Here is a 22,382-nt window from a genome sequence, read left to right as displayed (position 1 = left end):
CTTCACAGCCCAAGTTAATTCTTGATCAGCAGCCAACAGTCACCTCGACTCTCTGCTTACAGACCCTACCAGGCAAAGGCTGTCCCTCCTGGGGAAGGGGTTACACACAGCCTTCACTTCACAGTGCAGGGGACACAACTGCCAGCCCAACCTTCTGGGAGCTGCCAGGTGCTCACCTAGTGACAGTGCAGCTCTTCTGCCCAGGCTGGTGACAACCCTTCATGTTCCTTCTGAGGGGACCGGTTTTGTGAAGTTTGTTGGGCCTGACTGGCTTCTGGGCTGAGGTGCCAGGGGTCTCCCACCTGCTCCTCTCGCCATTGTTCACACTGACCCCAAAGGAACACTGCGCTGGCGTTGGGCTTTCAGCTGCAGAATCCAAGTGGCAGAGTGTTTGGCAAGGCTAAGGTGGTTTGGGTTTCTGATTGTTGGTTTGTTGGTGGGGTTTTTTTTGGTGTTGAGTTTGGTTTGGGTTGGTTGGTTGGTTGGGGTTTTTTTGTGGAGTTTTCTGCTTTTTTCTTCCTCTTTGGAACTGGGGAGCTGTGTACTGTGCCCCCTTCCCCACTCTGAGAAGACAGCAAGTGCAGGAGCTGCTCACTGCTGCTGCTGGGGCACTTTCTCACCAGAGAGACATCGTCTGCTCTTTTAGTAGCTACTTTGCAGTGTGAAAGCCGTTGTCAGGAAAATGAGTGTTTTCTTCAGGCTGAGACTGTAGTCCTTCAGAAAACACATTTGGGGTTTTATTTCTTCGCTACTTGGGAATTTGCCTGGTAGTGTTCCCTGTGCATGAGGATTTGCTTGCATGGGACCATTGGGGAGACGTGGCCGTAGCCCTGTCCTGACCTGCAGCAGTCCCCCACCGCAGTGCCCACTGGCCACGGATGCGCGCTTCCTTCCAGGCATCTCCCGCTGCCCGCAGGCATCCTGCTTACTCCAGCCACTTGCAAATTGTTCCTCCCACCTACAGACACACACCCTGTGCCTGTCTTCCCTGTGTCCGTGTCTATGTGCAGCAGCTCTTGCTGGGAATCAGAGGGACGTTGTTCTTCCCCACCACAGCGAATGGGATGGGCAGGCACCCTGCACCACTCCGGGCACTGTCCCCTCTGCTCCAGAGACAAGGAGCTCCCCAGAGCCATCCTGGGATTTTGTGTGCCTCTTGAGACTGAGGTGCAGACACGCGGGGGTAACTGCTCAGGGGTTTTGAAGCCTGCTGCTGGGGAGGGACAGAATCACTGCTGTTTTTCAGGTAAAACTTCCAGCTTGCCCATCCCTCTAAAGCTGTTTCTGCACATGGAAAATCCCAAGAGTCGGCTTCCTGCTGTCTGTGCCGCATCCTGGTGTCTGTGTGCCCCTGCAGCGAGGCTTCGCTTTCTCTGGAAAAAATAATAATTTTATTATAAATGATAGCTCAGCAGTAGCTTCCTGTCTTCCCTATGGAGAAGCACAGCAGCACGTTGTCTTTTGGAGTAGCTTGAAATTTTGAATAGAGATCTTGCTTTCTTAATCTCCGGGTTCGGGCCCTGTGCCTCTCCAGCCGCAGGATGCGATGTGCAGCCCTCAGCATCAGTCAGCCTTGCCCCCACGGAGCTGGGGATACCCTGAGCCGCAGGCTACCTCCTTGGGCTAGCACAGAATATTGCCAAATGCTCTGTCCACGCTTACGTTCGCATATGCTTAATTAGTTCCTGTTAGAAATCGAGGAGTTCTGCAGCGAGAGCCTGTCCTCTGCGGGTGAGCCCTAGCTCTGAGCTTTCACTTTCTTTCCTTTGCACTCTGCCTTATTTCTTAAGCAAAAGGTTATTCCTCTCATAGCAGTGAGCATCTCTATGTTCAATGACTCCGCGTTTTCAGTAGTAATCTACAGTAGAAAGCTTTTTTGGTGTTCAATTTCTCATCCCAGTTACTGGCTAATACAAATGGCAGTTCTGTCTCTGCAGACCTCAAGCAAAATACAACGAGAGGCTGATGGTGCTGCACGGGTGCGAAATTTGTATGTTACCCTGAAGAGAAAGGGCAGGGTAGGCTGAAGTGTTGACACAGAGAAGTTGGGGAGAGCTGGGCCGCTGGCTGGGAAGCCAAGAAGGGTTCCATATCCAAGGGAAATGAGGTGGAAAAACTCCTGTTGTTTGGATCGCAGCCCGTTGGGTTTGCCACCTTTAATCTCTGATCTTCATATTCCACCTCTTAAAAACTGAGATAATGCCTCCCAAATCCCATAAGTGTACAAGGCTCTCATTATCGCATTATTTATGAAGCACTGTAAGAGCTCTAAATAGGATGTGATGTAGAAGTGTTGTGAAGAAGAGGAAGGAAACCTGTTTGACAGTACAATGGCTGCAAGCGAGGTTGTCTTAAGTCCACGATGAAATCTCTCTTGATAAAGCTGCAGCCAGTCGCAGGGCAGCCATGTTAAATTCTTTCTTCTGGAAGAAGGAATTAAAACCAGCTGTGCCAAAACACAAAACACTTCCTTTTGCACAGTGGCAAAAAAAGAGGTTTGCTTTTGTGGCAACATAGAAGCACATTTAAAAATGAGCATTTTAAAACCGGTGGGGCACTGGGTTTCAGTAGCACCGAAACCCGAGCTCAGGCTTTGTGGCTGCTCTCTGCTGCTGGATCAGCAATGCCATGAAAAATGGAAGCTACTGTGGATGAGAGATGGGCTGTTATTTATACAGCTGTGAACATAACACCATAACACTGGAGATAAAGATAAATGCAATATAATTGCCAATTACTCAATCAGTGTATTGCGACATGCTGAAGCAATAATGGGCAGCGCTGTGGCTTCTTCCCCGCGGCCAGCCTGCCCGCACCCGCCTGGGAACGGCAGGACAAGGTAGAAACCTTACTTGCCCTTTAGCACCGTTCTCCACGTTTCTGCTGGGTTGACAGCAGGCAGGCGTGGGAGGTGCCAGCAGGGTGAGGAACACCACCAGGTCTCCTGTGCCCGGGCCCCGCCGTGCTGTCTGCAGGACAAGGGGGCTGCGATGGAGGTTTGCACCAGGATGGTGGGTGCTTTCCTGTGCGAGCCCTGTGCAGGAGCCCCTTGCGCTCCCCAAATCCGACTGAGGGTTCTGAAGCAGGACTGTGACGTGGGGTCAAAACCATACGTGTTCTCCCCAGGAGGCAGTTTCAGCTGCAGGGATCGGTGCAGACAGCTCTTGTTTCCTGTTGCTGCACGACAGCGCGTCCATCCAAATAGTGATATCCATCCATTTTAACCCCAGGGGGTGTAGTACCTTTAGGCTGTGGTAACTAAATAAAATAATCAAAGATAAGGAACCATCGCCAGCATGTTCTGCACATGTGAGTCTGTCAGAGGTAGAAGGAGTGTAAAAATAGAAATCCAAGTTCCAGGATCTGTACTGTAGCATCTTTTAAAAACATCATCAACAACGAACCAAAAAAAGAAGCCTTTGTCTAGATGCTTGTTTCCTAATGCCGAACGCCAGGAGTTATTGCTTCTGTACCTTTCTGGAGACTTTCTGGCTGGGGAATGTTCTCTTTCCAGAGGAAATCCTTTTAACTTTCAGCAGTTCAAGACTCTAATTGAGTGAAATAATAGCTTGGCACTCCCCCAAGCAATATGATTTTTATCTTTTTTGTTGTCTGCAAAAGTCTGGCTTGTTCCAATCCTGTGAGTCACGGAGGGAATATGGATGTCGGACCGCCCTGGTATCCAGGGATGGGCTTCTGGTGAGAATGGGCATGTGGTCCTCTGAGGTGAGCATGGGGGTCTGCGACATCCTCCACAGAGCTGCGGCAGTGCTGCCTGCCCCTCTCCTGCCTTCGCCAGCGCCGATGTTGTCTTGTCACTGATGTGCGTGTTTCTAGGCATCTTCGTTCTCATTAAGTTATTCAAAGGGTTTTTTTTGTTGGCTACTGCTCTGGTTTCTCCAGGTGACTCATCTTGCAATAATTATGGATTCCTGCTTTGTCTTTGCCAAATGCTAACTATTCGTCAGCTTCAACTAGCATGTTTTGATGTTTTCAGTGGAGACTTAAATTTTGATGGTTTATTTAGCCCAGAAATAAGCCTGATAGAGTAAACACTGGAGCTTTGAACCTCTCAGGATTTTGTTTCTGTACAGTGGATTAAACAAACTGAGGTAAGTCTCTCTTCCTTGTCCTGGAACAAAAAGACCTCAAAGCCTCAGGGCGCATAGCAGCAGCCATGGTGTTCGCTGTAAGTACCCTGCCTTCCTTGTGTCCCCGGGGCTGCGCAGCCACCAGCGTGTGACCCTCCGGCTGGGCTCTGCTGCTCCCAAGCTCGAGTGTGTGCCAGGGACCATGGCTCACCCATGTGGGGACGAGGTGCTGGTTTGACTGGTGAGATGCATCAAGGAAATAAAGTGCAGCAGGAAGCGGTGTGGATGATCTTGTCTCAGGTCTCGTCTGGCTCATTTGAGGTTATCACCAGGCAGTTGAATACAATCAGGACTGCGCCCGTCGCAGCCTCACAGCTCCTCCCTGTGCTCTCAGTGGGGCTCCCGTAGGGCTGCAGGTGCTGGTTTTAGCCTTCAGACCATGGAGAACCAGAATGACACATTGTGCATTGCTGTTTCCCACTTCCAGGTGGAAATTCCAGCTGCACCTGGGTTCCCCACCTCACACTGCCCTCACTGTCCAGCTGAGGACTCCATCCTTCCTTTGGGGTGGTGTGGGGCAATGGGGAAGGGACCAGAAGCAGGTGGAGATATGCAAACCAGGGAACAATGCTGCATAAAATACCCTCAGGAGAGGGGGATGCACAAGGCTGGGCTGTGCAGGACTGGCTCAAGCGAAAGTGAAATGAGGATTTCCCCCTGAATTCTCTTGCCTTGCTTGAAGCAAAGCATCCAAGCAACAAAACCTCCATTGAGAAGGAAGTGGTGGGCCTCCACCGACCCTCTGTGAGGGTCCTTGTTCTCCCTCTCCATCCATGGGACAGACTGAATGCAGGGCCTGACCAGATTCAATAGGAGGCTACATCTGGGAAAACAACCGAGCAACCAAAAGAAGCTAACGGGACGTGAGTGCAGATGTGTCCGTATCACACGTGGTTTATGAGCAGCAGGGCCCATGTGGCTGCTGGGCTGGCCACGCTGTCCTTCACCTGCTGCTGCTCTTGCAGGAACTGCATTTCATCGTCCTTCTCCAAATTGTGCCACCAGATGATTTTTCTCCTGCTGCCACCATGAAACGCCCGCCAGGTCAGCAGCTCCTACCTGCCTGGGAAGTGCCAGACCCTACAATTTGTTTCCTAGATAGGTTTTGTCACTGAGAGCAAAGCAGCCCCTGGTGCAGGTGGCCTCGCAGCTGGTGTCCCAGCTGCTTGCTCGGGACAGTTTGCAGGTGAGGTGGGCTGGAGGAGCTCGGGCGTGGGTGGGCTGTCCCACCTCATGCCAAGATCCGTGGCATTCCATGCCAGGGGAGGTGCAGAACGGCACAAGCGAGCAGGGTGAGTGGCTTCCTAAGGCAGGACGTGATGCTGTTTGACTTGTGCCATTCACGTTTGTCTCTGTTTCTGCGCCGCTGTGCCCTTCGCTGACAAGGAGCTCTTGGTCTCCTGCGCCAGCACTGCTTCCCTTGGGGCATTTTTTTCCTTCTCCTTTTACCATCTTTACAGCTTGTTTTCCTTCCTGCATCTGCAAGGCTGCCTCCAACAAAGCCCTGGCAGACAATCTTATCTTGCAGCACAACCAGTCCCGCTCCTTTCACTGCAATATCTCCTCCGCTCCAACGCTTGGCTGGAGCAAGGCCCCCGTTGGGGAGCCGCACGCACCCCTGCCCCCCAATGCTGGTGGCTTTGCCCCCTGGCAGGGACACGAGCAGAGCCACGTCCTGGCAGGGAGGGCAGGACAGGGGCGGCTGCGGCAGCTCAGCTGTAAAAAGGCACTCGAGAGGTTCGCGCTGTGCTTGCCGTTTCTGGAGAGGAATGCTATTAATTAAATGGGTAGGAGAGATGACTGAGTCTATTTTTTCCCCCCTTGGCTTATTCACTTGCTTTGAAAGGCCTTTTATCTTTTCTTTTTTTTTTTTTTTTCCTCCTGAGTTTGTGGTTTTAGTATCAAAATAGTTCTACTTCGGAGCATCTGTGGGAAAGGGCCTCACACCTATTTCGGGAGAAGAGGTTTTAAAACCCTGCAGGAGAAGACAGATGGAGAACTTTCATTGCTTATGCCTTGAAGCAGATATACCTGGTAACTAATGCACCTGAAACTATTAAAGAAAGTGCAGATACAAATAGCACTAAAAATAATTAAAGAAAATGAACCATTCCTTTTGCCCAGCCACACCCTGCAAACCAGGAAATATTTCATCTTATGCAAAAAGTGGAAAGCGACTTGTTATCCTGACCGAGGCAGCCTGCAAGTCTCACGGTATTTGCTTTGTTGATGTTGCTGGGGCAGGATGGTGAACTTAGTGGAGTCGCGAGTGAAGGTCTTCGTTCTCCAAAGCTCTGTACAAGTTTTACGTCTTTTGAAAAAGTAAGAAATCCGGAGTTACTGGGTGCAGCATTTCAGACAGGTCCAACCAGCATTATGATCAGGTCTTTCTATTTGCTTTTCAAGGCACTTGTAAAGGCCTCACCAAGACTGTGTTGATAGGCAAATGTTCGAGATGACTTGTTTTGTAGCGAAGGTTAGAGCCTGGTTCAGTAGCCAGCCATCTGTTTATCAGATTGTTTACCTTTTGTTTCCAAAGTCCAACTGATGTGCATCATTTTACCAGTGAAAGGGCCAGAGGAACTGCTATAGCAGACCACTTCTGTCAAACGCTGTACTTAAAAGCACAGAGCAGGACCACAAGTATTCCTTTTTACTAAATATCTTCTGATGTGCCAGGTTTGGATTTATTTTTACTTTGCTGCTGTCTTTGGTCCTTCCTAACTGGTGTTTCCTGGAGCCTCCTGCCCGTTTCCAACCACAGGCGGTGAGAGCAGACGCGTCCCCTCGCCAGGGGAAGCTGTGCCCTTCGCAGGGGTTTGCACAAGCCTTCCCTGGACGCCAAAGCTGATGGGCGCAGGATGCCGGAGGAGGTGGATCCTCCAACGCCTCGTGGTGTTGTGGTGAGTCACGGGCGCAGGCACCAGGGGCACAGAATCCTGTGACAGTATAAGAGCACAGTCCAAGTGTACCTGTGCAATCCGAACGCACAATCTAGGGCACAATCTAAAAGTAGCTCCAGGCATTAAGGAAAAATTGAGTGTTATGTCCCACACCGTATGATCAGCAAAAAAAAAAAAATGACAGGGGTTTTTACAAGTAGCAGCTTTCTGGGGTTTGGCTGGCTCCTGATGTATATATTTGGGGGGGTTGTTTTCTTTTATTTTAGCATAAATCTAGAAACATGCTGATAAAAGCTGAAACACTGATTAATCGTGTGAGTCCACGGGCTATCAAAAATATCAGCTAGTGTGAAGTTTGCAATAACTCATTGGAGCTTGCAACTCTGATACTGACAGTTGAACAACTCCCATTTGCTGAGGTCAAAGCTACAATACAGAGCTTGAAGTGCATTTTTAACCTAAAAAAACCCATCTGAACATAGAATAACAGAATCTGTGCTTATTACATTTCTCTGATTTCTCAATCAAATTTGCTCAATATGCAGTTTAAACATCTGGGTGTCCTTTGGCTGTCAGTTGCTGCTCACCAACCCCTCGTGAAACCCTGACCTTCAGAAATCTCTGCAATGAGCTGTTTTGCCTGGCCGTGGTTGTGTTTCATGCCTGCGAAAGATGCAGGTTTTTCTTCGTTTTTCTTATGCCTGTCTCTCATTTCTGGTCTCCGTGCTGTCAGATCAATGGCAGAAAGTGTAGGGAACGCTGCCCTGCTGGGGCAAGTCCCTTGAACCAGCATCAGCCACCGGTGCTCTGTGCTGGGGAAGGGTTTGGGCCAACTTCATATATGTTTTTGGCTAGGCTGGTTCTGTAAAGCAAAAATGAGTGTCCTTACTCTGCAAATGAGTGCTCGGGTGTTAGATTTGACAAGGCTCCAGCGTTGCATCATAGAGAGACGCTTTAGAAATGCCCTTCAGCCGAGCTGTGTGAATCATCACAGGATGATGCCTACAGGAGAGAGAACTGCACTTGGCAATGTCGTCTTCTGACAACTGCTTCTCTAAAGTGGATAAAGAAGTCCGGGTGCTCTCTGAGGTATTTTTGTCTGTGCGGTTTACACAGAGAAAGCAGCTTTGCTTGTCTTTCAAAGGCCACAGGTGGAAAGTGATGCTATGCCTTATGCAAAGGAGGATTTATTTTCCCCATGTACATGCTTATGAAAGCAAATAAACAACGAATCTAGTATTCCTGCTGGGAATAATTCCCTTACAGTGAGCCACACTGCCCTGACATGAGAGGGGGACCACGGTGAGGCGAACCCCAGTGTGCCTGCAGGACCTGCACCATGGTCCCTATGAAGCAAATTGAGGAAAAAGGCACCAGAGACCCTTGCTCACCCCAGGCCATCCCCAAGTGGAGGGGACGTGCTTCCCGCACACCCACGGGCTGGAGGAGACCGTCTGGGTCTGTGCCCACCCACCGTGCAGACTACACATCTTGGTCTTTCCCATTTACGTGGAGATTAGTCACATCGGGGCTTGGATGTTGTAACTTTAATGGCGTAATCCTGCTGTGTCTTTGGTAACTAGGAGTCTTCCTGGACAAGACAGGAAAGAGTTTAATGTCTGATGTGAAAAGCAGAAATGCCTATAAGGGTGAGTATTAAAGTCCTTCAGGATGAATTCATGTGTCATAAAGAAGCACGAATAGAAGTGGTGCAGAGGGGATTTTCTCTTTTGATCTGTCATTGCAGAGCACTTTCAACTGTGAATTTCTTGATAAATATTTAATATTCATTATGCAATTCCATTTTGACGCAAAATCTCCAGGGACAAATAGTCCTAATACAGAAAAAACCCCACATTTCTGAAAGAAAGTTAAACTACTCCTGGTCCTCATCAATGTACTTTAATCTTTTCAGACTTCCGTAATCTCTTTGCACTAGCTGAGATGATGCAGCGAACCCGGGTTTGCTTTGGCTGGTGATCTGGTAGAGCTGGGATGTCACACTGGCAGCGACCCACAGAAGTCCCTAGGGATGAGCTGTCGGAGGGAGCCTGCGGGGACTGTGGCCCTTGCGATTCATGACAAACATCACAAGAAATGAGCTGCCAGCACTGGGGACATCCCAGCCTCCCACCATAGTCATCTTATTTGAAAAGCAAGTGGTGAGGAGCGGGCGTCTGGCTGTAAGCAAACTGCAAGGCTTCGCGCAAACCTGTGGCTCAGACCCATCCCCGTGGATCAAGGCGTAATTCTTGTCCTGAGGTGGCTCGGTTTGGCCTCTTTTGATTCAATCACCAAAATCACAGCTGAAACAAAACATCACCTTTCTCACACTGCGTGGGCTACCAAAAACACAGTGCGCTTAGCCTGGTTTGTTTTGTTTGCATCACATCCTGCTTTCGGTAAGTTTCTGTTAAAGCGTATCAAACACAGTTTTGGGGGGATTTCACTTCAGCTGTCACAGCATCCTTCATTTCTCACCGCCCCCAGTCATCCTGCCGCTGTTGCGCTATGGGGGGGAAAAAAGTGTTTTGCCTAAATATTTGCGAAACTCCCTGTGCCGTAACAAACCCTCTTGAGCTTTGACAGAGGGTGGCCTGCTGAACTGAGGCGAGGGAGAAACCCGAGGGGCAAAGGTCTGTGCGAGCGCTGAGCCAAACCGGGGACAGCTGAAGGTGCTGCTGGGCGGAGGGGGAGGAGGAGGAGGAGAGTCCTGCCAAGCCGAGGGATGCTTTTGAACGCTGCGGTTTCATCTGATATGATTTCATAAAGCTAACTTTTAAGGGTCCGATGATGTGATATGCTGCCTTCAGACGTTGCATACACAAGCCCAGCCCACTGTTGAGACAAAAGTGGCTTTAAGCCCCGTCTATCCATCTATCTGATCCATCTGTTTGCCTTTTGCCAGCTGGCATGAAAGGTTCTTTTATCTGAAACTATTTCCAGCTATTTCTCCTTTCAGAAACACCGAAGTGTTTGCATGACTTGAAAGAACTATTTCCAGCATTTTTGGCTGGGAAGCATTTTAGCTTCAGATTTTACGACAGGTATTTGAGCATGTTCCCTTGCTTTTGGAAGGGCTGTTACAGCAGGTCATCTTTCATAGGAAGGGCATGTTTCCTGCTCAAAATATTCATCATTTTCTCATGTTATTTCCAATACCTCTTCAGAAATTGCAGGTTGGCAGCGTGTTCCTTATGGCGAGCCAAGCCCAAAGCCCCAGCAGGGAAGGTTCACGTGCTCAATAGGTCTCAGACCAGAATGGATAAAGGTGCTGGGAAGTGAGCAGCGTCTCAGAGCAGCTGCGGGGCAGTTGCTCTAGCGGCAGCGGCTGCATCTCGCTGGGGCCTGGGATTTGCTGACGCTCCGTCTGAAACTGCACAGAGGCCTCCCGGTGCGAAGCCGAGAGCTGCTGCTGGGCTTCGTAACGCCCGGGGAATGGGATGAAGCTCCTGCTGTGGGAGAGAGGATCCTCATGCTGTTCTTGTGTGCCTGCCGCTAGGACACTGGTTGTTTTTAATCCAGATCATTTATTTTGAAAAGACATTTCTGTTTCTGTTCAGCCCAGACACACCAAAGAACATTGCGGTCTGCAAAAAAAAAAGGAAAAGGGTCAGCAGTGATGACAATTACATTTCTTTATGGCAATATTCAACTACTGTGCATTCAGTTTTGCAGGAGTAGCTTTGATATGTCTCAGTGGAAGGAACTGCGATACAGATTGTATCTTATTTGTTTCAAGGAGCTTTGACTAATGCATGCTTCCCTTCATACCTAACGGCCCGATGTTCCCAATTCCCTGAACAGCAGCCACATAAGGGCTGAAAACTTTCCTGCACCTCACGGTCACACTATACAGGCGGACGGTGGCACAAAGCGGAGAACTTCAGCTGCCCCCTGGAGAAGTGTCTGATGCGAAGTCAAGGCTGTTGCCTGCTGTGTAGTAATCAGCTAGCTTAAAAAGAAAATCTCTGCTTTGTTTTGGTTTGTTTGGGGTTTTTTTTTTCTCTTCTTTTTTTAAGATGTAGCAATTTGTGGCCAAATCACAGGGTCTCGAGGGAGCATTCTGGCTGAAAAAATGATTTCAGAATTTGGCCTAACATAACTTTAAGATAAAAGCTTTTATGTAATCGCTAATTCACAGTCGCAGTTACTTTGGCTTCTCTCATTATCATTCTTAAGTTGTTTTTTTCATGCTGGGAGTTGGATTTTCCTGGCACTGCGTCTGTTTTCAGCAATGTATACACCACAACTGCTGACAACTAGGAGTCGGATCCCATGTTCCTCGACCCTGGCTGTAGCTTGTTTTTTCTGGCACCGCTTTAAAGTCTCCCATCTGCACTTGTCTCCTGATGACCAGCGGCGGTCCTTCAGCTGCGTGAGAAATGCCTGATGTTATCCTGTTGTTCTCGCACTCCCCCGGACCTGTTTCTCGGGCCGGGCCGTGAGCGCGGTCCTGTGCCGGCTGCGCGGCCCTCGCCTGTTCCTAGATAGAGCCTTATCAGGGCCGGCCGTGGCAGCGCTCCCGTCCCCTTCCAGCCCTCCCCTGTGGTTACGGGAAGGTCCGCTAGCTTTGTGCATTTTAGAAACAGTGCTCCACGGCGGCTCTGGGCTTTCAGTCTTCTTTGCTTTTCCATACAAAAACGCCCTCTCCCCCTGACCTCCCTTCCAGCTAGGATCTGTAGCAGATCCCCTCTGCACCCTTCAGCTGCTGAGAGCCGGAGGGAGAGCTCTCTCTCTACCTGTCTCTCATCTCCACTGACCGGGCTATTTTTTTCCAAGCCTGGCTCTGGAACACGCATATCTCCAAGGTCGCCCCATATCCCACTTGCTCTCGAGATGCTGCTGTTGCTTTTAACAGCATTTTGAATGAGTGCAGCTGGTTTATGCTGGGATGCCTCTTGACTTGGCTTACCAAGAGTATGACTTTTTAAGGGATGTGTGCTGTTTTGGTAACAAGCAGGTGTCCTTGCTCAGTTGGGAGGCTGGATATTTCTCCGAGCCTACTCTATAGTTTAATGTGTGCACTGTGTACTTGACAGATTAACAGTATGCTCACTCTTCCCCCACCGCTTGTCTGGGTTTGTTTATTTTTGTTATTCCGGTTATATTCAGTTTTATTTGTTATTTTTGGTTTTGTTTTCCAGGCCTCTTTCCTTTCCTTACTTTTGCTCAGCTTAAAGGAATCCTGTTTTGAGCTTTGTTGGTATTTGGGGGGAAAGCTACTATTACTGTTGAGTGTTTCATGCCTCTGTATCGTGCCTCACCAGACAGGGCATGCAGGAGCTTGCGCGTGCACGTTCCTTCCTTGCCCTCATTAGGTGTCAACTTACTTTCATCTTCCTACACTTCCCAGCACGTGTTGAAGCTTTACCTGGCACTCGGGGTTTCCATTACCTCCGTACCACAGCTGACACGATGTAGCAGTCCTCAGCCATCCCACTTTCTGCTGTCATCCACCAGCCGCCACCAGGACAGCAAATTACTGGGAATTATTCCCTCCTGGAGCCCTGCTCCCACCAGCAGCGGCACTGGTGGTTGGGCACGTAGGCCTCCCTTAGTCAGGAGAGCCTGACTGCGTTTTGTGGAAAGCCATTTTTCTGCTGATCTTTCCTGCCTGCCGGTGCCCCGCTGGTTTCCATGGTATTTGTGGTTGTGTAGGGGTGGCAATTTCAGCATCCTGGCAGCCTTCCAGGCTGCCTCTCTATAAAACCCTGTACGGTTTCAAACGGATATAAATTTTTCTTATTTTTCCTTCATCCCACAGAACTGCTGTGTGCTTTTATGCAGTTAATCTATTCCATCCTTCGCTTATCTCACAGGCACAGTGTGAGGTTGTGCCTGTTCTTGCTGGCAAATTGCTTTGAGATCCTCTGATGAAAGGTTTGCCGTAAAGGCAAAGGATTATTGTAGCCATGCAATCACTCTGAGTTCCAGGGGACAGTACAGAGCATCCTACTGAAAAAACAACAGGAAGTCTCAACAACAACAAGCTGATGCTTGGAGCCAAATTTAAATGGGATGGCACCCCCATTCACTTCCATCCCATCGTGTAAGGGGTCCTTCCACCTTTTCATCCACCCTCTGAGAGCCGCTGTGCCCGGGCAGGAGGTCAGTGGCCACTGCAGCACTGTCGGTGGATGTGTCCCCCCAGCCCAACTACACATCTCTAACAGCAGCGCAGAAAAACATGGAAAAAAATCTTTCTTGTTACAGACGAGGCCTAATTCCTGTCAATCCTCTGTTTTGTTTTGTTTAAAAAACAAAAACAAAACAAACCAGGGCTTTGCTCTAAGCAACAGTTGGAGTGAGCAGAGCACACATCTGGTCTCAGCTTCACGCAAGCTTTCATAACAGTCTCTAGCCATAATAGTCTCATTTTCTGGAAGCAAGTCATTGCTGCTCTTCGGGTTGAATGAACTCTGATCAGGCTTGGACCTCTACGTGTCAGGGTGAAAAAACACCTCGCTTCTGAGCTGCGGGAGGCCGGAGGAGTTGGAGAGAGGGGGTGCTATGTTTGGATACGCACAGAGTGGCCTCTGTTTCATTTAATTTGGGAAGAGTGATTAATTGGTGACCTTCTCAGCTAAAGACGGCGGGTCTGTGATGTGTGGCTTTGGCTGTTTTGGGCTCAGTTTCATCCGAGGGTAGGATATATTTGTCAATGCAGGCTAATACCAGATTGAAGGCCCCCATTGTTGAGATGGCCCTGAGTTGAAGGGAGATGCTCTTTGGTGTGCTAAAGGGAAAGGGGCTGCGGCCTGAAACACGTATTAACTATTTGTATCTGTAGAAACCACAGGAGGAGATAATACAGTAGTAACAGCTGCCCCTGCCCCTGCAGCATTTGTGCACATGTTTGGCTCCAAAGCTTTCTGCCCATCTGGATGGAGGTCACGGCGAGCTCTGATAAGTATTTGCCAAACGCCAAGAAGAAAACAGGACAAGGTCAGAAGCTCTTCTGGTAGCAAGGCAAAGAGTGTTTAGCAAACACCGCTATCTCCCGAATTGGGGTGAGAGATTTCATCAACAAAACACGCAGGGGAGGTCTGAATGCTAGCAGAGGGCGGGAGAAATCTGCTTTACAGCTTTTGGCTAAACTGAGCAAAACATGGGACTTGCCGCTTCCTTCTGAGCAGAGGATTATCTGCTGGCCTGCCCCAGCGACCTGCTCCTCCGGGCGGGCACAGAGAAACTTTTGAGCCTTTTCCAGTTACATCTGAGCGCAGTGGTGTCAGTGCAGCCGGCCGTGGGAGTCTTCTGTCCTCCACAAAACGTGGCTGCCCACCCCCTTGTCCCATCACCATGTCTGTATCTTCTGGGGCCGGGCCAAAGGAGCAGGGCAGCTGCAGGATGGAGAAAAGTGAAGCCCAGCTCTGTCTCTGCAACAGTTGCAGGTACCTGTGCTTGGTTATCCAAATTCAGGGACATCTGAAGTGGGGCTTCGTGATGGGCAGCCCTTTGCTCAGCTCTGCTCCCGTCCTCCCTGGCAGGCAGGGAGCTGTGGTCCAGCACAGTGCCGTTCTGGGGTGCGACCAAACCGCTGGGAGGGCTTCCAGGTGCTCGTGTCTTCTGCACGCCAGGGTGGCCGAGGGGAACGTGGGCCCTGCACGCCCACAACTTGCCTGGGGACCACACACGTGGATGCCACCCAGGGTGGGAAGCTGAGGGAGAGATGAGGGCAAGTCTGGAAATGGCCCCTGGAGGCCTGGTTCTCATTTGTGAGTCAAAAGTTTTTTTAGACCTCTGCAATTTCAAATAACAGAAGATAGTGTGGCATGAAGGGAGTGACTGTGCCCTCAATGGTGGCTGCATGCCTGAGCAGCTCCGGATTGGTGCTGGTGGCTGGAGTCGGTGGTCTGGACTGTATCACTTCAACATGGGGATTCCTGATGGATGTTTCAGGGAAGCAGTTACTTGGGTTTATTTTTCCAAATCGATCCATGGGACGCAAGCAGACCGTACAGAGATACTGACTCATTTCTGGATCTGAAGGAACATTCTTCACAGATAAAAATAAGTTTCAAAATTGTCAGGCAACAGATGTCATGTTATAGGCAGAAGCATAAGGGATAGAAACCTCCTCTTTGGTGTAGTGAAAGGTAATAATTTTACTTTTATCTTCGTCCAGGTGACGTTCCCGGAGCTGGCTGTGTGCCGGAGAGCAACGCTAGGCAGGCACGCTCAGAGCAGCATCTTCCAATGGAAGCCACAGCTCCAAGAGAAGTCAGCCCTCTGCCATCGTGCTTGCGGTGGCAGGAAGCTCCCAGTTAAAAAAATACTTCCGTTCTAACTCTCTGCTTCCACTGTTTTTCACATTTGCAAGAGAAGACAAAACCTGAAGAAGCTCTGCTGTTGTGTCTGTATTTCATGTATGCTTTCTCATTGCAAAGGGGAACTGTTGTAAGAAGCCTGAGCAAAAGCTGTTCCCTCAACACTGCTGCCGACTCCTTGAAAAGGAAATAGGAAGCCACAAGGAGCCAGGTAACAGCAGAGGCCGCCGGCTGCGCTGCAGCTGCTGAAAGACACGGAGAGAGGGGATGTATGCCCTGTTACACCGAATGACTGCCCAAAACAGCAGCCTCGGAGGAGAACCACCGCTGCAAAGGAGCTGCCAAAGAAAGGATGAAAAAAAAGTAGGGGACAAATGCAACCCTGACTGTGCCGCCATCCAGGCTTGGCAAGCAGCAAGGAGCATGTCGGAGCCATTCAAGGGGTACGATGTGCCCTCCAGGGACTGGAGTAACACCGAGGCTTCACACATCCAACGCCTGGTATCATCCAGGGACAAATGGTGCCATCACTGCCACCGCTCAGGACATTTGGGGAGCGGTTACATGCATGGCTGGTTTGCTATTAAAATATATCATTTAAAATAACAAGTGACAACTGTGTTTTGTAGACACTGCCTCTCTCCTTCAGGTGAACAGCTGACACTTGTCAAGCTGGTGTGGAGTTCAAGGATTGGCAGCAATCAGCATGCACACCGGTTGCTTCCTCCAGACAACCACCACGGCAAATTGAGTGCAGGTCCTCCAAGGCTTTATCAGAGGTCTTAATTTTGTTCTCAAAGGGCATTTTTATTAGCTTTCTGATAGAAGCATTGTGCTGATTAGAGCAATATTTTTAGGTCTAATCATCTGCAAGAAATTAAAGAACAAAAAGGAAAAGGTGGCTTTTGAAAAACAACCTGGCTTGCGCTGCCAAATAGCTTGCATAATGAGTGATTAAATAAAATGCAAAAAACAACAGCAAAAGAATCCATCCCAAAACCAGAAGGAAAAAGGAAGGCAGCAGTAGGAGATGCCATGGGTTCTGTTCCCAGCTGCCTGCCGTGAGTGTGAGAAGGCTCAGGTAGCTCTCAGGAATGAAACCCTGCAGGTCTGTGGCGATGACATACCCCGCTGCTACGGACCAGAAGATGATTCTGACATAACTCATTATATCTCTATTTCTGACTAAGTCCATTGTTGGATTTAATGAATAAGTGATGTTTTGAACTGATAAACACCCTGCAGCAAATTTCCCATTTTGTGTTGTGACGAACAAGCCAAGAGATTCAGGCAAGCTGTAAAAGGGCCTCTAACATATGATTTCAGGCTTAACTCAAAGTGGGAGGTGCTTCTCAGAGCTAGCTTGAAAGTTTCTCTCACCTCCACCCTCAAAATGGAGATAAGGTTTCCACAGACTAAGCAGTGTTATCTCTAAAACAAGACAGCAACTGCTGCGAACATTGTTGGTAGTTCATTATCACAGGGAAATATCGTGCATTATGAAACGTAAAACGGTCTATTAACTATTTCACTGCTAATCCTTTTAGATACAAAATATTCCCTTTGTTTATCCCATAATGTGCACCTTCCTCTTCCTTCTTGTGTACGGAAGGCTTACCTGCCCCACACCAACCTCCTTCCTTTTCCAGGCTCGACCCTCGCATCTTTGATCATGCAATCATGGGCATAGGAAACCACTTGCTATACCAACACCAGGGAAGGTGAGACCAGCATAAAAGAAGTTCAGTATCAAAATAAATCTTTCCAGGCACTGACACAAAAGTAGTGCAATTAAATTTTGCATTAAATTAATTAGAAGTCTCACATCAAAAGGTAAACAAAGCTGCCACAAAATTTGGCATCCAATACAGGATGATGATGTCAAAGACCGTAGTGACTTCGTTGCAGAGTATGGTTCATCTTGCAGTAGATTACACAGCAACATGGTACAGTTAGAAAAGCCCAAGTCTGATAACACTTACTAGTTCATACTCGCAAATGTTTATTTTTTCTCAAAGGCTCGAAAGTTGGTGCTTTTTTCTGTGCTTCAGAGGCAAAGACAAATGAAGTCATAACAGCCCTCAGACGGACTTTTATGAGTCTAAAGGCCACAAGAAATGTCTGGCACAGATTATTTAACTGGACTAAAGGGGAAATGAATTCCCTCCGAGGCAGGGATTTCGATTTACCGTTTCCTTGAGGCTGTTGGTAGAACTGCGAGCGTGAGAGCCTGCTCTGGTATGTGATGCCACAGGAGGTTTTGCCAGTCTCGCATCTTGGCAGGGCAGATGGATCGTTGACGATAGTGCTTTTCCTGCCTGTCAGAAAGAACAGAAAGGAATTTACTTTCCCCCACAAAGGACTTTCCCAGAGCTTCTGTCACAACTTGATGTCTCTCTATCCCTCTTTTGTGGAATATGTTTTCCCAAGATGAAGCCGAGCCCTGGAAAAGGAGCAGAGACAGACAATAATTCAGACAAGGTGAAAGTGACGCTGGTAGCTTGCGGGAAGGCTCTGAAGGGCAGGGTGCCTTTCCCTCTTCCCAAGGAGATGTGTCCATCCTGAAGACAGGTACCTCTGGGTCCAGGTTGCTTATAAAGTCCCCGAAGGATTCACCGTTTTTCTTTCTGCGTATCATGTGCCCACTTCCCTGTAACTATGGTCTTCCCACAGCCATCCTCACTATCCTGACCTCTGTCTCCAAGGGGACTCATGGGGGTGTGCTAATGCCTCTGGATCTGACCGGATCTGATCTGATCTGACACCCCGGATTTCACACTGATGGGAAAATCTATATAAAATAAGTAACTGAATACTTCCGAGGGTAACGACGTCTGCATGTGATTACTTGTTTGGCTGCATTGGCTGAAGCGTTAGCTGCTAACTCAGCAGACTGTAAGTAGACAGTATTGTCTTTTCAGTTTGTTCTGGCTGCAATTCAGGATGTTAATAATAATCTAGAGAGCTATACAAGGCTCGGATCCTAGCGATCAGAAACCACCTCTCTCTCCACGCGCTGTTACAGGAGGCAAGATCAGGGAGATGATCTTGCTGCCAGTTCCCTAATTTAGCAGTGAGTGGCAGGCAGTCATGGTGGAGACCCGTACCAAAATCATTATTTATTAAGCTCTTACTTAGGATCCAGAATGGGGGTGTTTATTCATAGGAAAGTCTGTGAACATCTTGATTGCTGTCTTAACATATGTTTATGCATCAGAGTCAATGCTATGGGGATGCTTTGTTTTTAAATTAGGAGCAAAATATCCCCTAAAAGCTAAACATTTGGCCATGTTATTATCCTCTTTCCCCAACAATTACGACAGCACTGAGAGAACACTCTGGCCAAGATGATGGGCAGCCAAATATAATTTATGGCTTGTTTCAAACTGATTTGTTGACTTCATGAAAGGTCCTGTCAAAAAGAACAGTCCCCTGAGTCCCGACGATGATAACAATTGTGTTGCGTCAGCGCTGAAAAACTCTTGGATAACAGAACCTATCCTGAGAAATGTTTTTTAAAGTGCCTGAAAATTGCACTTTCTAAAAAGAAATAGGGCTCAAGCTATTGTTTGTTGGTTCATTTTGGTTTTCGTCATGCTTTTTTCATTTTATTTTCCATTGATAGGAATACTGTCTTGGAAGCATGAAAATAATTTTCCATATTCCAGGTAATTAAAAATAAATGCATGCGTTGTTTAAAGGAGATGATAGCTGCTAACAAGGAGATGTTTAATTTCACTTATGTACAGTGCTGAATTTGCAAGTGATATCAGCACGCTTGCATGTGCATCAGTATGACCGACGTCGGGAAACATCTGAGATGCGTATCAGCCTTATTTCTCACCTCCGTGTCTTTCTCGAGCATGGAGGTAGCACAGGGGGCAGCCCCAGTGTGCTGCACGGGGCTGTGTTGCTCAAAGCTCCGTTGCCCGAGGGCAAGACACGTGTGCCCTGCTGTGGACTTAGTGCACATCAGACTGACATCTCGGGGAGCTCGCAGCCACCATACCCCGGCTCCTCTGCCGCTGTCCTCCTCGGCCCCTGCCCCACGACTCCCTCCAGGCGCAGCCTTGCCCCTGCCTGACTGAGAGAACAGCGAACGCCATTGCAGAAGAGCATCTACTTCGTAAGGTCTTTCTCCTCGTTCTAATTTTTAAGTCTTGTCTCTGTTAAGTTCAAAGTTGTTGTTTCACTGGGTGAAGTTCTTCCTGGTGGAAATACAATGCTTCAGTCAGAACGTTTTCTTTTAAATCTTGGTAAGTTTTACAGGTTTTCTCTTGTCTCCTCCCTACCCTTCACACCATGGATATGCTGTGCTGCAGCTCTGCAAGTTTTCGTTATGCTGAGTGTTTTTCTGTGGGTCTTACTTGATGTTGCTGAATACGAGGCTAGCGAAATCCTAGCTTACAGATAAAACAGTATCACAGAAAGCATTATAAATATGTTCTTGTCCAAGCACATAACAATGAGTGAGTCTGACAGTTTAGCTCTCTGGTTTCCTCCCAGCACCGTGGGAAAAGGAAGCTGCTTCTGTGCTTAGACAGCGGCAATTGCTTCCTACATCTGTGTGGTGAAGCGGGGGTCAGCCCCTCCTCAACCCTGACAGATCCACAGAAACAGGGGCGCAGCGGCTCTGGCTCTGCAGCCCGGCATCGGTGCACGGCCAGGGGCCCTTCGCAGCCCTCACAGTCGCACCGGGCTTGGAGGGACCTGGCCCTTGAGGAGAAGGCCTTTTGCGAAATTCAAAACAGGGTAGGGAAGGAGGAGAAAGTCTTGCAAACTGCTGGGACTGCAAGTCTGGGAGATTAGTCCAAGGACCTGATACAAGCTCAGGCGAAGCAGATACACAGCCCCGTGGCCTTCGCAAGGGTGTTTTCTTGATCAGGATCTAGGTTTTTGTGAAACGGAGAGGAAATAATTGTATTAAAAATGGCATGTCTTGTTCCTTTTGTCTAGGAAAACACAGAACAAAATGCAATGCATTTTGCAGAGGAGAAAAAAAAGTAAGTATTTTCAGGCAGAATATCTGTTCTGTACAATTTCTTGTGGAGAGGAACTCCCGGTATTAGTTAATGAGCCAAAACTAGAACCATTAAAACAAGTGAGACTTCTGTCATTTACTTCAGGCTGAGCAGGTTTTGATACACGTCATAAACAATTACAGTCATTTTCTTTTACCATCTAAACAGTGAAAGTGCTGTGCAACCCACACAGTTAGGTTCTTGTTTTCTGTGAACAAAGCAGATCTCGCTTCTTTTATTGGTAGGTACAGCTGGGCAGACGGTACGTTGCATAGTTCGGTGTCTTTGCTGAACCAGAAAAGAACACTGGATTTTGGGCCCACAAAAAATACTCAGTGTTGTTGGGGGTTTTTTTTCTCTTTTGGAGGTAAACCTGTTCTGTTTTTTTTTTTTTGTTTGTTTGTTTTTTTCTTCTAAAGGTTATTTCTTGACAGTTCACATTCCACAAATAACAGGAAGGATACTGTGGTTAACATGTGGTTGCAGTTCTGGAAAGTGGAAAGACAAATTACAATCTGGGATTCTATATTTCATTGTCTGTCACCAATATCCATACTAGATCTGCATAGATTGGAAGTAAAGATATTGTAACAAACTTTTAAAACATTTTTATAACTAGCAGTCACATAAACTCAGCTTGACCCTAGAAATGTCAAACTATGTCTCTGGCTGAAGCATCACAATGATAAAAATCCTATTAGAATTTATTTAATAATTCTCTTGATGATGCAAGGATTGGATCACATCTATTTCACCTGCTATGGCTTGTGAAGAGGAATGGAGTTATGCAGAAGACTGTTATTGTCGTTAAAATTGTTAACTCTGATTTGGAACTACACCATTTTATATAATAGCATTTAAGAGTTTGAAGTGTGGAACTGGATTTTTGAATTTGTATTCCTCGTACCCCATTCTTGAAACTGGTGTAGCAATTCAGGCACAGGGAAGCATTTCCCATAATTGACCCTTTGGAAGAGCCCGGATACGAAGGCACCTTCTGTGTGCAGGATGTTAAGAGCCTTTTTCTACGCTACACCCAGTAAAACTTGTTTGAAAGAGCCTTGCTAGGCCAGAACATCAGCCACCACATTCCAGTCACAGTTCTCCCATCAGCTACTGGTCTCAATTTTATCTTTGGTCCTGTGCAATATAGCAAAGGTTAAAGCATACAAACAGCTCAGCAGGTTGACTTTATCTTTGTTTTGAAATCATAAAATCTCTCTAAAAGAGGCAGTAATGGTTTTGCTTGGGAGAGTCAGGTGGCTGAAGCTGTTTGAGCTGGGTGGACTTGCCTGGGATGCTCCTGCGCGGCAGGGGTATTTCACCAAGGGAGAGAGGAGTTAAGTGGTACCGCCAGGGCTTATAAGGGAGCTCAACATGGACGGTGACAACAGGGGCTTGACGTAGAGGACAAAGCAGAAGCTTCGGGGTTTTTGAAAGGAAGGCCAGGGAGTTCCCAGCTGATGCAATCTCACAGCCTGCAAAAGATTTTTTTTTTTTTTAAGCGCGGTTTTGTGATTCTTGAGCTGACGCTTCCCTGCTGAAGGGCTCTCAGACGTTTTTCCCGCAGGCTGCCCGGGGGGCGGGTGGCCCCTTGCCGCCCGCGGCCTTCCCGGGAAGGTCTGTCGGTGCCTTCACCCGCGTCAGTCGCGGCGAGGCCGGGGCCTAGCTCACACAGCCACCCCTCGCCTCCAGCCCCGCTCCTCCCGACGGTGCCCTCCGGGGGCACGCCGCTAAGGCAGCCGAGCCGGGGGCAGCCCAGCACCCCACAGCCCCCGCCAGCCGACCCTCCCACAAAATGGCGGGGAGCCCCGCCCCGCCTCCTGCCCGTGAGGGCCCCTCTCTACCTACCTGGAGGCCCACCTCTATGGTCGGGGGCGCGGCGGGCAGGGGCGGGGCGTGGCCTGCACGAACGGGGGCGTGGCCTGCCCGTGGGGGGGCGTGGCCTGGCGCGGGGGGGCCGGGCTGGCGGTTGGAGCGAGTCCCCTTTGTGTCTGGAGTCGGGAGAGCCGTTGGTGCCGGCGGGCGGGAGGG

General features: G+C 48.7%; 1 long non-coding RNA gene across 2 annotated transcripts; it reads right to left on the bottom strand.

Annotated features, from left to right (window-relative positions):
* Positions 1–8,440: 8,440 nt before the first annotated feature.
* LOC128913071 (uncharacterized) lies at positions 8,441–22,271 on the bottom strand. Of its 2 annotated transcripts, none has more exons than XR_008467835.1 (4): positions 22,200–22,271; positions 21,637–21,826; positions 17,517–17,641; positions 8,441–10,644 (listed from the first exon to the last, which is right to left on the bottom strand). It is a non-coding gene; the product is annotated as an uncharacterized LOC128913071 (long non-coding RNA). The 2 variants fall into 2 exon arrangements; XR_008467836.1 differs by lacking the exon at positions 8,441–10,644 and adding an exon at positions 16,949–17,028.
* Positions 22,272–22,382: the final 111 nt, after the last annotated feature.

This window comes from Rissa tridactyla, chromosome 7 (genome assembly GCF_028500815.1).
Source record: "Rissa tridactyla isolate bRisTri1 chromosome 7, bRisTri1.patW.cur.20221130, whole genome shotgun sequence".
Lineage (NCBI taxonomy): Eukaryota > Metazoa > Chordata > Aves > Charadriiformes > Laridae > Rissa > Rissa tridactyla.
This window is presented reverse-complemented; position numbering and strand designations above follow the sequence as displayed.